Source organism: Nansenia antarctica (genome assembly GCF_963989245.1).
Source record: "Nansenia antarctica genome assembly, chromosome: 2".
Lineage (NCBI taxonomy): Eukaryota > Metazoa > Chordata > Actinopteri > Argentiniformes > Microstomatidae > Nansenia > Nansenia antarctica.
Genome location: NC_137675.1, coordinates 24438372 through 24445479, shown reverse-complemented (window position 1 = coordinate 24445479; position 7108 = coordinate 24438372). Strand labels below are relative to the sequence as shown.

The 7108-nt window shown below is 42.3% G+C and overlaps 1 protein-coding gene across 1 annotated transcript in view; it reads right to left on the bottom strand.

Annotated features, from left to right (window-relative positions):
• The window catches only part of rnaseh2a (ribonuclease H2, subunit A), a 7871-nt gene extending 7673 nt beyond the window's left edge, over positions 1-198 (bottom strand). The window contains exon 1 of the mRNA XM_080524885.1: positions 169-198. The gene's annotated coding sequence lies outside the window, so the exon portion shown is untranslated. The remainder of the gene's footprint in view (positions 1-168) is intronic.
• Positions 199-7108: the final 6910 nt, after the last annotated feature.

Sequence of the window (7108 nt, the reverse complement as noted above, 5' to 3'; positions counted from 1 at the left end):
CTGCAGAGCTCACAAGCAGAATAAGTAGCTAGCTGAGTTTAGAAACAGTTAACACGACAACTATTATTTGCATAGGGGGCATGTATGTTCACTGACCAATGTGCTTGTTCTTGAAGGTTTACCGTTGTATCTAGTGATAAGACAACATAACATCGAAGTCACACTCACCCTGTGTGTTGATGTTCCTGCGTACAGATTTGGCGCCTTGTCTCTGACGTATTTCTCAAACGTGTACGATGCATTATGGGATACGCAGTTCTTAGCACAGCTGTAGAATTATCATTGTTCTCCTGTTTCTATGGAAAGTGTACAGTTACTTGCTGTTTAACCCGTTGGTTTTTCATGATTCTCCCTCTCTCATGTTACCATGACACAACACAACTATTATGATTATTTCTTGTAACACTTGGACTATGGAATTGGTAACGTTGCTAAAAAGCTTGAATATGAAATCAATTAGGTATTTTTGAATACTCAAGTGGAAATGGTAAAACACAGGTCAGCATTACTTAGGCCTCAGGCCTCATATACAAATAACTCAATTTTGCATAGAAATTCTACTTTGATGGCATCATTATCCATCTATCTGGTTGTCTTTCCCCCAACTTGTACTGTTTACGGTAATTTTCAAACAAGTTGTCAGTACAATACTGAGTACAACTGAGAAGAACAGATCCTTAACCCTACATACTGTCCTCAAACCATACATACATGACCATACTATGCACGTCCAAGCATACCTCCGAACTGACCTTCTTGAAACTTACTGAAACTCTTGTTTGTTTTTTCCCAGCAGTGAGAATCCACAACCAGCCAAGATGTGTTGCTCCGGCTTTCTCAAGAGTCAAGACTATGATGTTCCTGTTCAACGGCGTCATCTTTGTAAGTCAAAAAACAAAGTATTTAAGACTCTCTTTCAATGTCTCTACACTAGTAGGCTATACCACTTTGAAACTGCGGCCTTATACATCGCCTCGCTCTCTAAAGCGCTGGTATGGATATTGGAACATAGCCATAGCCTTGGAACATAGTTGTTCGGGCTCAGGAGGTAGAGCCGACGTCTAATGATCGCGAGTGTCGGCGGTTCGGCAGTTCGATCCCCGGCTGTCCACGTGTCGTGGTGTCCTTGGGCAAGACACTGAACGCCAAATTGCTCCCAATGAGCAGGCCGGCACCTTGCATGGTAGCTTGCTGTGAATGTGTGTGTGAATGGGTGAATGAGAGGCCATTGTAAAGCGCTAATAAGGTGCTATATATAAGTGCGGTCCATTTACCATTTAGCCAGTGTGTGTGCACCAGGGGCGGCGCTAGGGGGTGGCTACTTGGGCTCAAGCCCCGGATGTTTTCTGAAAAGCCCCGAATGTTTTACTTAAAAAATAAAAATAAAAAAAAATCTCGTGAGTAACGTGCAGTACCGGAGTCCAACAGAGAGGCCGCAGCTGCGCGACATTAGCCTGCGTACTGCGTAGCCTGCCCTGCCCTGAAGAAGACGTGATCTCAATCAGTGCCTGACTTTGTAAGGAATGGATATCCCAAAGTTTTTTTCAACAAAACAAGCGCCAAGAACTGTTGCAGCAGCAGTATCAGCAGCTGACAACAATGACATCACCAGCAGTGATGACATAGATGATGTTTCAGGTTTGTGAATCTTATTAGAAAGGTGACTGACTCACTGACACTACTTTTCCGGTTTGCTAATGCTAGCTGGCTATCATAACATAACGTTATGTTTATAATGAAAATGAAACATAGCAAGGTACTGTTACGGTACATGGTAAGAAATCAAACAAAGGATAATACTTATACAAATAAAGTGAATAACAGGCTGATAGTCTTTGATATCTGCACTCTGGTTGACTGAGTAACAAGTGAAAAAGAATGATGTAACGTTAATGTTACAGCTAGTAAACATGAAGTAACCACATTAAGTATGCCCTTATGGTAGTATGTATGTATACAGAACATGACTCAAATCTATCCTAAGATGTAACGCTAACTAACTAAGTTTGTTTAATGTCCCAGGGGGGATTTGATTTCACAGTACTATACACAGGCCAACAATACATGTAATATATCGTCATATAACACAGGACAAGACAATCAATACAATATAAGTGGTGAGCCCAGAGTCTGCTCTGATATACATACTGTCTGTAACATAACTAGCCTCAGCCCATCAATTCTGTAATTCTATACAAATATAAATGATGGTGACTGACGTGTGTGTGTGTGTGTGTGTGTGTGTGTGTGTGTGTGTTTACTGTCTATTTTGTAATACAGCCTTTTGTCCGCTTTAAGGTGGTGGTAAGTTGAAGGTTGAAGGCAAAAAAATTTGCCGCGCTCTGCGCGCACATTATATTCTCCCTCTGGGCTAAGCCCCGGATCTCCTACAATCCTAAATCCGCCTCTGGTGTGCACGCGTGTGTATGTGTGTATGTGTGTATGCATGTACATGTATGAATAAGTGTATCAATATCTGATCTCTTTCAGAACGTTGACGGCTGCTTTCGTACCTTCATCAAGCTGATAGAGGACAACGCTCTCCTCCTCGGGGGCGTGGCGCTGGGCATCGCTGCTCTAGAGGTAGAGTGGACTACTTGTCACAGTGACAGGGTTGCCAGAATCTGACGCGATCTGGTGGAATGACCAAGGAGGGGGCAAAGTAATTTTTCTGTTTTTTACATATGCTTAAACTACAGATTGTAAGCTTTCAAATGATGTGTCATACATAGACATCGGGAAAAAATGTAAGACAACATGAGTATTTGAAACTTGTTAACCCTGAAAACTAAATCCTGAGGAAACGGCCTTCAAAGATGTTGGACTTTTTCACACCTTCACACAGGCAGGTAATGGGCGGTAACAATGGGCTGGTCAACCCCACCCCCAACCACTCCCCCTCTAGCTTGACAGCTATCAGCTGTCAATACTGGTCACTGGGTCAGACAGCTATAGTTATACAGCTATAACATTATTACCTAGCAAGGTATTACCTAAGCTAATTACCCAGCTTATTATTATTTATGGTTGTTGTAACTGTTATAGTTAGTCTTGTAATGATACAAAAAAGTATTCAATCAGAATCAGAATTTATTTTACAGTACACAAGCATAGGTAGGATAAAGATATCACTGTAAATATTGTGTCATACACAGAATATGGGCACACTTCACAAACACGTCACGTCATGTCGACCAAAGCACATCTAATAAAAATAAAAATATATGGGCACACTTCACACCAATATTGCACGTCACGTCATGTCGACCAAAGCACAAAAAAAGTGTACCAAATCACAGTACTGCAATCAGAATGAACCATGTAAAAAAAGTAGGAGTAAAAAAGTGGCACGTTATTACAGTGATAAATTGCTCCTATCCGAGGCACAGAGTTACAGCTCAAATCTAGACTTTATAAAATAACATCAGGCATGACTAATATTAAGGAGGAAAAAGCAGAACAATACTGCGGCAAGCTGTGCAAAGTACAATCAGTGTGCAATTCCTGCATTCCTCCTGTGTGTTTGTCCTGCAGCTACAAACGGACAGCCTTTTTCTGAGGTGCCTTTTTCAGAGGTGCTGTGGAGTCTGGTGGGCAGGGGCATGTAGTGTCTTTCGCCTCATCAGTACAGAATTCTCTGATCTTGTCAAAAAGGTACTTCTGTCTGGCCACGTCAAGTCCGGGTGGGGCTTGCACAGGAAGATCACCTCTGGGGGGCTTGACATCAGTGTGTTTCAGTAGCTGAAACTCGACTGGTTCTGCCCCGTCGTATTCCCAGGCTATAACCACGCCAGGTTTCCGAGCATCAAAGCTGCAACAGAATGAAGACAATGCATTAAATGATTGCCCACAGTAAATGATATTATATGACCGCCATACTATGTTCATAAAATGAAATAGGTAAATACATGACAATGAATTACCTGAAGTGCTGGTAACTCTTAATCTGTGGGAGCTTTCGGAAGTAGCCACCCAGATGCTTTTGCCAGTCGTAGGTTTGAACCAGCACGGTGCCATTCTCCAGGCCTACAAGCTGGGGGATGTTGACGTGTTTCACTGGAGAGCTGGCCCTCACGACTTTAACAATGTCATCCAAAGTGTCCACTCTGGTCTTCCTGAAGCACTGCTTGATAAGGCCAAAGCACCAGTCGGGGCCAAACTTGGTGTGGCCTGCAATCAGGAAGTGGAGGGCCAGTGTCTTGTGAAGGCCATGCATGGTCCGCCACGCACAGTACCACAGCATGAATTTGTTCTTGTTTTGGCCACTGCAGTTATCACAGTTCAGGTCCACGTATGTTTCTCCAACTCCATACTTCTCGAAGAAGTGATGCAGGTAATTGATGACTGCGTTGCTGCCCTTACTTGATGACATCCCTTCATCGATGAGGTAGTTCACCTGCTTAGGCATCCCTTCGCAGGAGACACCAAAGATGCCGCACTTGCGTGGAGTCAGAAAGTACATGGGCCCTGGTTGATGAGGGTCAGAGGGGTAGATGGGATTGACAATTTCCACCCTAACCACAGTCTAAAAAAACGCTAAATCCACCAAAAACCAGCCCAAAACCTAAATGGTCAGAAAACCACTAATTACTATCTCCTGCTCCTAAATGCTATTTATCCAGCCCAACCGGCCAAATGATTTTTCTCCGGCCCAGTGTGATCAAAAGTAGCCCATTCGGCGGTAACCTGCCCCATCTGGCAACCCTGCACATTGACCGTAAACTGTTACATTTGCACTATGAGACAAATGATGGTACGGGCACTTTCATTGCTTGGAATAGATGTACCAGTATCCTGTTTCAATAAACCCTAAACCCTAACCCCTAACCCCTAACCCCTAACCCTAACACAGGAAGAACACATGGTGCTTTGATTGCTTGATTTAGATGTATCTTTAAATCGTCCATAGATTTCTCATTGAACCTATTAGTCTGTGTACAAGAGAATGTGAATGTTGGAAGAGATGGTGCATAGTGTTGTATGTATCTGAGTGAAGAGATGGTGCATAGTGTTGTATGTATCATAGTGTTGTATGTATCATAGTGTTGTATGTATCTGAGTGGACATTGTGTTCACTCGTGTGTCTTGCCATCCTTTCCAGATCGCTGCCATGGTGGTTTCCATGACCCTGTACAAGAAGATTGGCAAAGACTCTTAACACCACCAAGCACTTGGACTGTCCATAACCAACACCAAGCCTGTTCTGTCAACACCCAACACCCTAATTGATCATTAAATACATATCACTGTCAGATTGAAAACACTTGGATTGTACATTATTGATTATCAAAACATTATCAAACCATTACTAAATGTGATACCTATGATACCTAAATGTCGCTGATTCGATTCCGGTATCGACGTATCATACATGTCAGCCCTACTCTCTCTCTCACCCATCCTTCCTGTCAATCTCTACTGTCTCTATCCCAATAAAGCAGAACCTAATAAAACCTAAAAACATATTTTTAAAATATATATGATACGTATTATAGGACGAACAGGAGATACTTCACTGTATCTGTGAACGTTTATTCCGTTTATATGATGTTTGAGTTAATGACTGTTTTATGTCATGACGTTTTGTGTTAAGAAAGGAGATTCATTCCATTGTTTTACACATGTTGTAGCAGTCACTATTTTATTTGAGAAGGTGGTAGGTATTTTAAATGCTGTTGTTATCACTTAAAAATGTTTTAATAGATATATCTTTTGTACATAATTTTTTTTAAATGTACACATAAATTGTCCTCTGCCTTTTTTATTCGTTTCAGAAATGTGCATTCACCTATTGTTTTTAGCATGAAATGATTAACAAGATAGTATTTGCCAAATGCTAAACATAATCTAAACTTGATATTGCCTAATGTTGGTTTTAAAATTATTTTGGTTCAAGTAGAGAACCTACTGTACAGGGTACAAGCCAGCAGGGGGCAGAAGAGGCACTTTTTACATTGTATCCAGCTACAGATGACGTCGCCTATGACATTTTATGCAAACAAAATGTAACAGAATGCCATTGTGAAGGCACTGATTATGACCTCATGTCCCAGATCTACGTTGCTCAGGTAACCAAATTGCCACTTGCGCTCGTGCGATTGTCACAACAGGTTAGCGTGTCAGCTTGGTTACTATAGCAAAAGTTAGCCGCAGACTGTCACCTGTAAGGTAATTATTGATAAAACGAACGAATGATGTTGGTTAATTAATTGAATAACATATAGCTTTGGATAGTTAGCTTCTGGTAAGGAAACCAAGGCCAGTTTACCTGCCAACTGTATGCCAAGGCAATAATAACCCTTTGTCAGATGCATTTGAAAGTTTGCCAATCCTTCAATAATACGAACTTTTCATCGGCTTTGAGTGGCCCATAGACAAAAAAAAAAACAATGATAAGAAAAAAGCCTTGATAATTAGATCTGGTTTCCATAGATTGAAGCCTTTGGTTCATGACCAAACCATCTTGTCAGTCATGCCCAGACTGCAAAACCTGGCTTAATCATAATCCCTCGACCAGGTCATGGACCCCTTTTCTGCGGCGCTCTCTGTCATCGGGTTCATCGGATGTTACAGGGCCTGGAAGGAGAACCGCTTTCAGATCATCTTGGTGAGAGAGTGGGGGGGGGGGGGGGTGTGTGTGTGTGTGTGTGTGTGTGTGTGTGTGTGTGTGTGTGTGTGTGTGTGTGTGTGTGTGGGTGGGTGTGTGTGTGTGTGTGTGTGTGTGTGTGTGTGTGTGTGTGTGTGTGTGTGTGTGTGTGTGTGTGGGGACACATTGTGTGTGTGTGTGTGTGTGGTAGTCTGAGGTCACATGTGTGTATGTGGCCCGTGTGTGTGTGTGTGTCTGTGTGTTTGTGTGTGTGTGTGCGTGTGTGTGTGTGTGTGTGTGTGTGAGAGTCTGGGGTCACATTGTGTGTGTGTGTGTGTGTGGTAGTCTGAGGTCACATGTGTGTGTGTGTGTGTGTGTGTGTGTGTGTGTGTGTGTGTGTGTGTGTGTGTGTGTGTGTGTGTGTGTGTGACCCGAGCATAGATTGTATTTTCCTCCTATGACTGGTGGATAGATGATTCACTTACTTAGTCAAATGTATTATGTAAATGTATATGTATACAT